The following is a 13,899-nucleotide window of genomic DNA, read 5'->3' on the forward strand; positions in this document are numbered from 1 at the left end:
TTAATATGGAGCCTTTTCTGCGGTTGAACGGTTAATAGTGCCTTATTGTAATGAGATCCACCTATGCTGCATAGTGTGAACGTGTTGAGATGACGTATGTTTAATACGGACGGTTCATTTAGAAATGGGGCTTTGTGTGTAGATTTGTGCATATTTGCGTTGTTGATTTGTTTCAGGGTGCACTGTTCCAATGCGATGCAATATTTGTCCACATATGCGAAAGCAGTATGGGCCATTGCCTTTTTGGTGGCCTGATATTTACTCCGGTAGATGCAAAAGCAAATGAACTATTGTAGGATCTAATGCAGTTCATAAAGTTTTTACTTTCAGGTACATCGTTAGTTAGAAGCTTCTGTAGATATTCAGGATATGAATGTAAAGGAGGCAGTCTAATCTGATCCTTTTGACAACAACGTGTAAATTCATTACTTGTATTGCCAGTTGTTTCTTCAGGGAAGTTAAGTGAATGACAATGATTGCAAATGACATTCATTAATCCCAATGAATTTTCCTCAATAGTGGACTCATTATTGAACGCGTTGTCAGCTAAGTGGCGCAATCGTTTAGCAGGTGTCTGCGGACGGTTCCTTTAGAAATGGGGCTTTGGGTGTCACTTCTTATTGATGTTAGTGTGTCTGTGGGTCTGAATCGTCGTTGTTGTGAACGTTTCGTGTGCCATGTCCGTAGTCTGTCCCGTTTCGTCTGTAATGGGCTTGGTGTGGCGGTCACGGCTTCTTTTTTTTGGTGTGGTAGGAGCTTGTTGAATCCTCCTCTTTGTGTGCGTCCCGTTTCGTGTGCAATGGGATTCGTGTGGCGCTGTGTGCTTTGCCGGCGTCTGGGGGGGGGGGGGGATGTTGCTTGGGGGGGGTGGTGGGATTGGTGGGGCGCGAGCGTCTTCTTTCTTTTTGTGTGCCAGGGGCTTGTTGAATCCTCCTCTTTGTGTGTGTCCCGTCCGTTGCTTGTGGGGGGGGTTTGCGGTTCTTTTTTTTTGTGTGCCAGGGGCCTGTTGAATCGTCCTCTTTGTGTGTGTCCCGTCCGTTGCTTGTAGGGGGGGGGGGGGGGGGTGCTTGGGGGTGGGTGTGGGATTTGTGGGGCGCGAGCGGCTTCTTTTTTTTTGTGTGCTAGTTTCGTGTGCAATGGCTTTCGTGCGGCGCTTTGTGCGTCGCCTGCGTTTGACTCCTTTTTTCTGTGCTCACTCCTTTTTTCTGTGGTCGCGGCTTTTCTGTGGTCGCGGCCGCCTCTCGCGGCACCTCATTTCTTGGGGCGCCTGCGCAGTACGTCTTTTTGCGGCTACGGCCCATGGCCGGATGTCCCTGCGTCCATCCGGTTTAGCATTCTCGGTTAGTAATGTGGATTGTTTGCAGTATTTTCTCCAGGAACTCCCTAATCTTATGCTCACTTTTTATTTATTTGAACTTTCAGCACCCCTTATCAGTGGATCATCTAAGCTCAGTTTTGAGAAGTTGCAATTATTAATTTCTTAACTTTTAATATGTTTCCTTTTCTATGTCTCTTCTCTACTGTATCCATTGTGCCCTCTCTCTCCAGTCTGCATGGATGATAATAATTTTTGATCTTTAATGGACCTGACCTTCTTTACAGGGCAGTCATGTGTTGAGTGTTGTGGCCGCTATGAGGAAGTTGTTACTACTTATCTTGATGATATATTTTCAGCTCAAATAGTTTGTCATTGTTAGAAAGAAAAACAAACTCTTCTTATCACCTGACAAGCAACATTTCCTACTGCTTGTCTGAATCATAAGTTCTGATGACTAACTTCTATTAGTTTCCTGTTGACGTTATGCATTAACCATGCTTGCATGTGACAACAATGCCTGAGGCATAGCAACATACTGCCTGCTGGGTCCTTGGTGACATCATCATTGTACACCAACACAGGCACCAAACACACAGTAGGGAAAGGTTCAGACTCATCTCCATGGTAAAATAGGGTGCTAAATGCAGCAAACAGACTCAGATCACCGATGAAACATTTTCCTATGTTATAATAAGGTGAGATATCAAGGTTTTTCTCTGATAACCGTTATGTAATATATTTTCATTATACATTAATCTAAAGATACCTGAATTTTACACATATGATAAGTCTATTTATTAACCATACAGTGAAAGCACAGCTTCTTATTCCTTTCATGGTGTCTTGCATTTGGGTTAACCACAAGTCTGACTTGAAGAAACTGAAAGATATGAACAGACAGGACACCTCGTTTACTCTTTAATTAAACATATAATAACTTCATCCAAAGTGTACTGTACCCATCTTCAAAAGTACTAATGACACATTTATCTCATGGGGTGATATTCCGAACACTTACAACTCACTCTATTAATAAGATGTAGAGTAGTAACTATTGTAAAGAAATCTGCAGAAGACAGACATAAAAGGACTGGGGAACATGCCAGCTTCTCATTTATTGCATTAAGGTGCTGCTCGGCCATACTGCTGGGAGACACTTGGCATGTCTTTGCCCATTATTTTCTTGTATAAGGTAATCATTCTTCTCTCTTTCAGGAAATCCGTTCCTCCTTACTCTGCAGTCACCAGACCATAGATCAATGTCCAGGTCTGTATGTATTTTCTGCTGTTCTTGAGGTTGTGTTTGGATTTGCATTATTCAGCAGTAGCAGTTCTAAAATGTTACTGTATGTACAGTACAATGATGATCAAGGTTTCAATTGAATTGCCTGTTTATCAATAGACTACCAATCAACACAGAGAGAGAGAGGGAGGTCCAATGATCCAGCATGGAGTCCTTCTCTGGGCAGAAGACCTTCTAGTTGTTTAGGTTTTTAGGAGGAAGAGCCAAACTGTGTAGTAATGAGCAAAATGGGCAAGTTTTGATTTGCATGCAATTTCATGAAACTGGCACTTAAAATTCATTTTCTCAAGTGATTTTGTATTTGCAAAATGTGAAACTTGCAAAAAAAGAGTCTTTTGGAGGCTTTAAATGAAATATTACTCCTAAAGCCTTTTACTTGTATGCAACTGTTCAATGTAGTGTGATAGACGGCCAGGAACCCTGCCCCGCCGGGACGCCTGGAGGACGGATGGACCGGGAGAGCGGCACTTCTCTTCCCTGGGTGCTGCTGGACCAGGGATGGTGTATGCCCAGAGTGCTTCCGGGTGCAAGGGCAGCACTTCCACCACACTGGGGAGTACTGCCGGAAGTTCATCATCGGGCACCTGGAGAACATCTGGGGCAGGATAAAAGGGGCCGCCTCACTCCATTCGAGGAGCCGGAGTCGGGTGGGTGGACAGAGCTTACGAGAGAGGAGTGGAGGTGGCCAAAGGACCAAAGACTGCAATAGTGTGTAAATATTATTGTAAATAGTATAATAAACGTGTGTGTGGTGGACATTGTGGTGTCATGTCTGTCTGTGGCCGGGCTAGCTGTTACAGTAGGTAATTTGTAGCACACCAGTAAAACCAATTCATTGTATACCTCTTGTTCACATCATCATACAAATGCTGCCTATGAAAACACATCACTGTGTTTTCTCCACAGGAAAATCTAACGACATGGGAAAGAAACCACCCACAACTCCCACACCATTAGCAGTAACCCCACTTTCTTGGTACTTGATTCCCACAGAGCAGATGAAGGATATGCACTCTCCAACTGTTATGGAGCTTCAAGTTTTACTTCTGGCTCTGATGCATCTTTAGGATTTAAGATTATCATCATAATTAGAAAATTGGTGCTTTTACTACAAGAACACGTCTGACAGTGCAACAAATTGTCAACATGTTACAGGAAATGAGTCTGGTCATTTTTTTTTTCCCCACATGAGATTTTTATTAAATACCAAATGACAGGCAGGGCCATGTGGAATTAAAGAAAATAAATGCTGACAGACAAGACTGAAGATCTTTCTGGTGTTATTTGCACAAATTGTGCTGTATAAATATGTAATTCATTTTGTGAAATGGAACACCGAGTTTTGCTACAAATTTAATTTTCCACAAATCATTTCCCTCGTCATTAATTAAGAATATCCATGTGTAATTCCTTGGACCGACAGCCAAGGTCCCCTTCCTGTATTCAAGGCATCGATAGTCATGACCAGATTGAAGCAGTGGCAAGTGAAGAGACAAAGGCAATAGCTCACTGTGAACTTTTTATTAAAGTGTGTATGTGCAGTGCAAATAAATAAGTCATTTTAAAATTATTAATAGTTCTCATTAGAGAAAAATATTAGAACAGTAGCAGGAAGAGTCACCACCAAAAGATTTATGTTTACAAATCAGTGTAACTGAAGGGTTCTCTTCTTTCTTCCAAACCAGTGTCACCTTCTAACAATTTTGTACACAGCACTATTACAGAGCTCCCATCATCTGAGCCCTCTTGAGATAATGGCCAAAGACTCCAGCAGCATTTGCACACAGCTCCTGTCACCACATTGTCTCCAAAACTCATCCCTTCCTTGACTAACCTTCTCACTCCAGTCATGCCCTCAATCCTTCTCCTCCAGCTCAAGAGATCTAGATCCCAACTACAACCATGGCTCCTGCACCCCAGGACACTAACACTGTCGATAGCACCCTGCACTCCATCCTCCTCTCTCTGTACTTCCCGCTCGCTGTTGCTCCACTAATTAGCGTCCACCCCTTCGTCAATTACTCAGACACAGTACTTAGCCCCATATACAGTAAATGGGTTCAGCTGTGATATCTCGTCTAGCTCGAGGCATGGCGTATCACACCTTGACTTTAAAAGAATTTCCTATTTTTGTTTTGAACTTGCTTATTTACCATTTTATTTAATGTGTTATGTTAATGGCAAAGAACATATTTGATGTATTCTTTTTTTAATGTTTTTGAAAGTTTGAAATTTTGATTAGGCCTGCATCCATATTTGACTTATCACTTCCTCCTCAGTGTGCACATCAACAAAGCTCAGGAGAGAGTGTATAGAATAAAAAACTCTATATTAAAGTACCTCAGGCATTGGGCAGCAACTATCCACAAGATGATCAGTAGTGTAAATCAGCAAAGTTTGCCAAAGCGTGTTTCACAGTGAATATGCTGTGTTCGCTGGTGACTTTATTAACAGAATAATTCCTGCAAAATGACTTTGTGGTCTGCTTAGGTTAGGAGCATGTGCTGATAGTGCATTGCCGCACCTACCACACAATGAACCACCTGAATTGGGACTCGAGCGTAGCGGGTGACACCTCAGCACCACACAAGAACAGTGTGGCTTTTTAACAGTGGCTGGAGGGGCCTACTTAGACAAATGTTTTTTTTTAACTCAGCACTCCATAATGCTTTTCCTGGCCAATGTGACATCACATATCTGTAGCAGCCAATATTGGATGGTACATCCCCCCCAGAATATAATATAATGATGATCTGAAAATCAGCAAAAAATGTGTGAATAAATTTAAACACACTGAAGGAAACTGGAAATGTGATGGTATATTTGAGTTTTAGAGGTCTTTTTGTGTGGATTTGTGTGTGATCTGCGTGTAATACACGATGTCACTACCCGATCTGTGGTGCCTGCCCGATTTGCACGCGCATGCGCCCAAATACAACCTGAACCGCGCGCGCATGCATGTGCAGAGCTTTACTATTACGACCTTGCCTGATCTGCGTTTTTTTTACTTTGTGACACGAGTCCCCATCCGATTTGTCTCACACACGCGCTCTCTGCTTAATTACAATTCATCTCACGATGTTCTGCGCATGTCTAATGTTTTACGACACACATCACTCGTCAGGTTTGAATTGTACTTGCAAGTCATTTTTGTGTTGCTGTTTATTTCCGTCTGTATGTGGACTTCTTACTGGAAAAGATGGCAACTTTTGAATTTTATAACGTCTTGGAAGAATATTTGTCGCCTGAAAATGTTAACTCCAATCGAATGAAGAGGGAGCGAAATGAAATGCGATGTATGTCGGTGAACTTTATAATGGATACATATAACCTTTTGTAAGTACATCACATTGATGAAAAAGGCAATAAGGATTTTCATTTTTAGTTGCAATATGACATTCGTAATCTTGTGGTTTAAACGTGAAAGTCGCAGCATTTTCTGTATTTGGGTTAATGGATGCATTTCATTTATTTCGTAACACCCTATTAGCATTTGGTGGTGTGTTTCTTTTAACATTTGTTCACATTTTTTATCTTAAACAGTGAACGGCATGTTAATAATTAAGCAAAACAATGTAATCAAGGTGTCGAATCAGGAATAGAATTAGGAGTGCACATCTGACACTCGACGGGTGTAAAGTGTGCCTTCCAAAGCCATCAGTATTTTTTTATTATGTTAACATCAGATTACATCAATACAAGAGTTTATCTAAGGTGACCATCCGTCTCCGTTTTCTGGGGACAGTCCCCTTTTTCGGACAACTGTTCCCACTCAGAAACATGTCCCTGTTTTGTCCCCGGTTTTAGATTTTGTCCCCGGTTTCAGCTGGTTCACTTTTTTGAATGTATCTCATCAGCACGATAATTTGAACTCGGCGCGCGTGCATGGTGTTTTGATGGAGGTTATGCTTTACCGCATCCTGCAACTTTGGCGAGAAATCACGTGATAAGCTTTTGCTTTGTATTCTGTAGTGTTTAGAGTCCCTACTCGTGATCTGTAGATTGTACAGATTGTCCCCGGATTGGCCCAAAAAATTCTGGTCACCTTAGTTTATCCATAATAAAGTTAACAAATATATAATGATGAAGGCTAAATTACATACAAGAGTAGCAACAGCTAAGTTATTACAAGAAAGCGAGATGCAGATAATAGCATTACAAATTGTTAAGGAAGCAGCTCAGAATCTTACACGTTTTATTTTAGTGTGTTTTCCATTTTTAAGCTATTTCTAGCATATTAATGTCCATACAGAAAAATGTAACAGAGGGTCTAACGTTCTGAACTTTACACTTATGTATTGGAAATTTATGAAGCAAGGGAACCATAGTTACTGTATTTTCTAACATTTAGTCTTCAAAATTGTATACAGAAGAAGAACAATACTTACACAGTGAGATATTGGTTTGTCATTCAAGGCAGTAACAGAAATAAATCTTTATAAAACATTTTGGAATAGGAGCAGAAGTAAAGGAAATGTGAGAGGGGATTTGTCTTCATTTGTACATAAACTACATTTTGGTGATATATTAATGTCATACTTATGAATTAATTTGTTAGTTCGGTACTATTTATTCATAATTTTGAAATGGATTTCTTTAATAGATAGATAGATAGATAGATAGATAGATAGATAGATAGATAGATAGATAGATAGATAGATAGATAGATAGATAGATAGATAGATAGATAGATAGATAGATCTTTATTGTCATTGTCACTTTTACAAAGGAACAACGAAATTGAAGGTGTAGTTGACTCAGTGTGAGGAATAAGAGTTAAAAAGACAAGAAAAGAGAAAATAATAACAAACCGAATAGTAATAAAAGCACTTTACAAAATATACAAATTGCACTTGTTGACTTAAGGTCTATATTGCACATTGGGAGAATGATACGGAGCATGATTGCTTTTGGTTAAAAACTGTTTTTAAGGCGGTTTGTCCTGGTTTTCATTGCTCTGTATCTCTTGCCTGATGGCAAAAGCTGGAAGAGGCAATGACCGGGATGTTATGAATCCTGTGAAATGTCTATTGCTTTTTTGCAGCATCGGGGGGTGTACATTTGTTCCAGAGTGGAAAGGGTACAACCAATTGTTCTCTCTGCTGTCCTGACGACCCTGTGGAGCGCTTTCCTTTCTGAGGAAGTGCAGCTGCCTTACCACACACACAGTCCATATGTGAGCACACTCTCGATGGAACAGTGATAAAAAGCAAGGAGCAGAATTTTGGGGAGATGGTTCTTTTTGAGGATTCTCAGAAAATACAGTCTTTACTGCGCCTTCTTCAGCAGCTCCTTGGTGTTGGCACTCCAGGTCAGGTCATCCTCCAGCTCAATACCCAGAAACCTGAACACCGGGACCCTCTCCACACAGGCCTCGCCAATGATGAGTGGCTGGATGTCAGTTTTGTTTTTTTCTAAAGTCAATAACAAGCTTCTTCGTTTTTTTTGGTGTTGAGGAGCAGGTTATTGACTGTGCACCACTCTGACAGCCACTCCACCTCGTCCCTGTATGCCAGCTCACCCTCCTTGCCCGAGATGAGTCCGACCACTGTCGTGTCATCCTCGAACTTTATAACCTTGTTGCTATGGTGAGTGGGGACACAGTCATATGTGTAGAGGTTGTAGAGGAGCGGGCTGAGCACACAACCCTGTGGCGTCCCGGTGTTGAGGCTGAGAGCAGTGGATGTGTGGAGACCCAGCCTGACCCTCTGGGAGCGACCAGACAGGAAATCCAGTATCCAACTGCAGGTGAGTGATGGAAGTCCCATGTCTGCCAGTTTGGACACCAGTCGTTGTGGGAGGATAGTGTTAAATGCCGAGACGAAGTCTACAAAGAGCAGTCTGGCGTAATTCCCATGCTGCTCCAGGTGGGTCAGGGCAGCATGAAGAGCTTTGGCCACAGCATCCTCCGTGGATCTCTTTGCTTTGTAAGCAAATTGAAATGGGTCCAGGTCTGCTGGCAGGCAGGCGATGATATGACTCCGCACCAGTTTCTCAAAGCACTTCATGATGACAGATGTGAGTGCCACTGGGCGAAAATCATTCAGACTGTTCGTGATGGATTTTTTTGGCAGCGGAATAATGATTGAGGATTGGAGGCAGGTTGGGACAGTGGCCTGGGACAGGGACTGGTTGAAAATCTTAGTGAAGATTTCGGCCAGTTGATCTGCACAGTCTTTCAGCATCTGTCCAGCCACACCGTCGGGTCCTGCAACCTTCCCCGGGTTCACCTTCCTCATCACCCACCTCACCTCACACTCTTCCACTGTGAGTATATTGCTGTTGTGAACAGGCTGCTGTGATGGAGCTGCTGTTGGTGTCACCTCAAAACGGGCAATGAAGATGTTCAGCTCCTCTGCCAGAGAAGCGTCTCCCTCAGCGGCCAAGGAGTTGCAGGATTTGTAGCCGGTGATGTGCTGGACACCCTGCCACACCTGCCTGGTGTTGTTGCTCCTCAGATGGTCCTTTATCCTCCTTCTGTATGCTGCCTTGGTATCTCGGATGCCTCCCTTCAGGTTCGCTCTGGCTACACTGTAAAGAGCCCCATCCCCAGACCTGAAAGCAGTTTTCCTTTCCTTCAGCAGACTCTGGACATTCCTCGTTATCCAGGGCTTCCTGTTAGGATAAATCCTCATGCGTCTGTCCCTGGTGACGTTGTCCGTGCAGAACCTGTTGTAATCCAGGACTGCCGTAGTGTGGTTCTCCAAGTCTTGGTGATTGAAAACCTCCCAATTGGTTCTCTGGAACCTTGTTTGGTAGAAAAAAATTCTATTGCAGAAAACAGGCAATTTTAAAATTTATATCCAAAGCCATCAGAAAAGTGTGGAGTGCATCTGATGTGGCACAGTGACAGGCTGGGCACCTGCTTTTGTCACATGTCATTAGCTTATCATTTAAGCTGTTGGTTTAGCAGGAATACACACACATACATTTAACTGAATATAATGGAGAAGGCTTGCTCTTTAGAAATAACTTATTTATTTTTGCTGCAGTTAGAAAAACAATGCCCCTTCATTGTATTTTTTTTTTCTTGACCCTACAGGATGCCCGGTGGTAACCAGCCTTCCATGTGGCTGAACAGATGCCAGTGTACCCAAATTCTGAGACACAACTGGATGTTCTTTTCTTCTGCTTTTAAGATTCCCAATTCAAGATGATGTCCAGTTCATGTTAGATTTGCTATTTCTACAGGTAAGACTACTTAGGCTTTCAGTTTCAGAAGTAATTTGTGCACAATTCCTGCAAAGCCTCCCCATATTTATTACTTGATCTGTAATATTTTGCTGCCTTGAATACTGTACCATATGTTTCCTCACTCTATCCAGTAACTAACATTGGCTTTTTAATTTTAGACAGGAAAGCCTCAGAGTGTGAATCCTCACAAACACAGAGACTGAGGTGCATCAGTACCAGCAGTCACTAAAAAGGGATGTTGTTCTGTTTTGCAAAATAACATTCATTTTCTTAAGTTACTGTGCTTTGTTGTTGGATTTTGAAAGAACCGAGACTTCATTTTAACTTAAAACAAAACTAAGGCAGGAGAGAAAAACGAAGATGTTTTCATGTAAGTAATGACACATGAGCATGTCACATTAGAAGTTCAGATATACAGAGATTGTAACACAATGCCTACTGTATGCATAATATAAAAGGAAAAAAATGATGTTATATATAATGACAATTAAGTTGGGGTTCTTTCAAAATCCAACAAAAAATACAGTAATTAAAAATAATATTATTAGTTAGACTTTACTCTAAGCAGAACTTTATCTATTGTGATGGTTAACTTTGGTAATAATTGATCTACAGGTGTACCAAGAAAAGAGGCAGAACAAGAAGTAAGGGTACATTTTATTAATGTTTGAACTCTGTGAGTGAACATCGTGTATCTACTGTGTTTATGTTTTTAACAGTTACAGTGAAGTAGAAGAGTCTGGTCATGTTATGGGGCAGCAGTTAAAAAAGAAGGATGGAGAGATGTGTGCCATGTTGAAGTAGTGGGTGGCCCTCCTGCCCGGCACTTCTAGAATCCTCCATCTCAACCTCTGCTCTGATCTGCTGTGCCTTTGCCAAGTGATCATGAGGTATTGGCCTATTTTGTTTTTTTTTTTCTTCTGAAAACTGTCTCAGTCTCATTACACTGGTTGTCTGTCTTACATAGAATTGATTTCAAGGTTCTATTAAATATATAGAAGTCTTTGAGTATTTTAGACCCTGCCTGTATTTTGGAGTGTCTGCTCCCAACATTTCTTTTCTCAAATGTTGCTTTGCTTTTTATTCCAAGATCAACAATAAAAACCGGCAGCTTTCTGTACTTGTGCAACAAAATCTGGAATGCTTTGCCAATAGAGAAGTGCCAGGCTACAAATGTCAAGCATTTAAAAAAACGTCAACAAGCCCACTTTTCTAATTTGGCTTTTTATTAATTACTTGCATTGGTTGTAATAGATTAGAAATGGTACTGTGTACAGTTTGTCAGATCTGCACTGGGCACTACCTTCTGCTGTTTATCTCTGTTTTCTTTTTCCAGTTAATTGCAGTGGTGCCCCCCTGCGTCTCCACCATCTGTTACATCAACTCCAACTGCCTGTGATGCTAGAGAGAAGAAAAGTTCACAAGATTTCCTGAAATGGAATTGTGATTGGACTGATACGGCCACAGTTATGTATGCTGTGATGTACAGAGCAGGCTGTGTGGGCTTCGGCTTGGGACCCCCATAGGTTTATTATCTCCAGCATCTTTGAAAGCTGCAAGTTTGTCTTTGTCCCCGGCCATTTGACCAGGTAGTGTATTTATTACAAAGGACAAGGACCTCTCCATTTGTTTCTTATTTACTTTTATAATGCCTTCAATTTTCTTTGTAACTGTATATTTTTGTAGAGCAATTTGAGCTACACTTGTAAGAAAAGGTGATATAGAAATATTATTACTGCTGTTAAGGGACAGATCAGGAAAAATGTCAGTTTAGAACACATTTTTTATGGAATATTGCTGGATAATAACTCTGACTCTGAGTAGTATCTTGGTCATAAATCTAAAATAGCATTTTTCCTTTTTTCGACAAATTTAATGGAATAAATGAGGATTTGAACCGGTGGCTTTATACTCTTGATTTCTTCGGCATCTGACCTGACTCCACAAATGAGAACGAATTAAAGAAATTTAACAAGTGGACTGTCACAGTTAACACTAAGGGGGACAGTCAGCACAATGCCATGCAAAACAGTGTTAATTCTTTTCTTTTGTTGAAAAAGGACCATTTATTTCTATAAAACTGGTTGGCTACATTAGGTTTTGTAAACCTGATGCCTTAAGACAAACGGCGATTTTTTTCAACAACTGATATCTAAAGATATTTTTAAACAAACACAATTTGTCCATAGAAGGAAATTGCAACAATGGATCAAAATGGAAAGGGGACTTTATATAATTTATTACGTGAGTGGAAAAATAAAAATATATATAATATACATGTACACAGACAGTACCTGCCAAATAATACAAAGAGTGCACAACATGTGTGTTACCCTAATTGGGGCTCATCAAGTGTGCACACCTATGCTTCCCCTTACGGCAATCGAACATTGAACGCCAATATTACGCCACGAAAGCTGCTTCGTTTATTTTGCAGGATGAATATTTTCATTATGTTAAACTATTGTGGAACTAAAATGAATATACCATAATGTCAAGTTGTGAATCGGCATGCACAGTTCGGATCGGGCATGCCGTAAAGTGGATTTTTTGTTTTTTTTTCATTTAGCGCATGCGGTGTGTGTCACTACCTCTTACCCACTGCCGGCCCGATTTGTGTGTGTGTGCGTATTGAAAGGCTACGTCATCGCACACTTTATAGTGCTGCCCAATCTGTTTAACATGTGCGTGAACACTTTACAGTATGTTAGGCAAATTCAGTGAGGTCTACTCATCACTAGTGATCAGCAGCACTTTGGTTTTCTTAAGTTAACCTGGGAGGCAGCAGAAGAGGTTTCTTTTTCTGTTCTTAAGAACTAGGGGGCTCCGCCCCCTGCTCGCTTCGCTCGCCAACCCCCGGTGTTGGGTAACCCGAAATACATTGATGTATGTATGCGATATGTGCCTGCTCTGCCTGCGGCAGTTCAGATGCGCGCTGTAGGCGCCTGCGTCCATTGATTATATCCAGGCGGGCTCGTGCGTGTATCTCCGTCAGTTGTGGTCTTTCATTTTGAACCCGTGCCTGCTGTGCTCCCGCTGTTCCTGACGTGCGTTGTAGGCATCTTTGTACATTGTATTTGTCCATGCGGAGCTTTTTGGTTTTGGGGCCGAGACAGTGTTGCTTCCGTGTTTTTAGATGCGCATTGTAGGCGCCCACGTCTATTGTTTTTCTCCATGCGGCCTGGCTTTTGTAGCTCCGTTAGTTGACCTGGATGGGTTTGGAGCCGTGACCGTGACTCCATTAGTTATCCGTTGTCTACCGTTAGTAATATGGATAATTGCACTTACTGTTAATATGGAGCGTTTTCTGTTGTTGTACCGTTAATAATGCATCACTGTAATGTGATTCACATATGCTATATGGTTTGGACGTGTGAGGATGCCGTACGTTTAATATGGAGAGTTTGTTTATTCTCATTACCCGGACCATGCTGTGAAATGTGGACATTTAGTTCAGAAGCGCGTTGTAGGCGCCTGGGTCTGTCGTACTTTCTCGCGCCTTCCGTACTATGTTTATGGACCTTTGTGGACGCCGTAGTGTCTTACGTGTGACTCTGGGGTGCAGTGCAGAATCCTCTTTTCTGTGTGGCTGTGTCGTTAGTCGTTAGCTATGGGCGCGTTGTTGCTTCATGTCCTATTCAGAAGCGCGTTGTAGGCGCCTTTGCCTTTCATACTTTCCCACGCCTTCCGTACTATCTTTGTGGACCTGTGGGACCTCCGTAGCCTCTTCCGTTTGAATCTGGGCTGCAGCGCAGAATCCTCTTGTTTGTGTGGCTGTGTCGTTAGTCGTTAGCTATGGGCGCGTTGTTGCTTCATTTCTCATTCATGTTAGTTGCGCTCTTTCGTTTTTGAGCCGTGACTCCTTCGTTTGCGGTGGATACGACTTCGCTTGCGGTTTATGAGACGCGCTCTGTAGGCGCCTGCGCAGTATGTCTCATGGTCCCATCGCCGTGTACCTGTGTCCATATCCGGTTTATTCTTGGTTAGTAATATGGATAACAAACCATGTTTATACAAATTTAGAAATATTGACAAAGCCAAACTTTATAATCTTTCAAATTCTGGGGTTCACCAGGAAGGAAAG

At 41.9% G+C, this 13,899-nt stretch overlaps 1 long non-coding RNA gene across 4 annotated transcripts in view; it reads left to right on the forward strand.

The window, feature by feature from the left end:
- Window positions 1-11,547, forward strand: part of LOC114658556 (uncharacterized) — a 375,841-nt gene extending 364,294 nt beyond the window's left edge. For 2 of the 4 annotated variants that reach the window (XR_007936099.1, XR_007936100.1), the window contains 3 exons: window positions 9,664-9,812; window positions 10,535-10,705; window positions 11,152-11,547. This is a non-coding gene — a long non-coding RNA (uncharacterized LOC114658556). Of the gene's footprint in view, window positions 1-5,743; window positions 5,958-9,663; window positions 9,813-10,534; window positions 10,706-11,151 lie in introns of those variants that run through there. The other 2 variants (XR_003717408.2, XR_007936101.1) reach the window with 2 other exon arrangements.
- The last annotated feature ends 2,352 nt before the right edge of the window (window positions 11,548-13,899 follow it).

This window comes from Erpetoichthys calabaricus, chromosome 10 (assembly GCF_900747795.2).
Source record: "Erpetoichthys calabaricus chromosome 10, fErpCal1.3, whole genome shotgun sequence".
NCBI classification, from domain to species: Eukaryota; Metazoa; Chordata; class Cladistia; order Polypteriformes; family Polypteridae; genus Erpetoichthys; species Erpetoichthys calabaricus.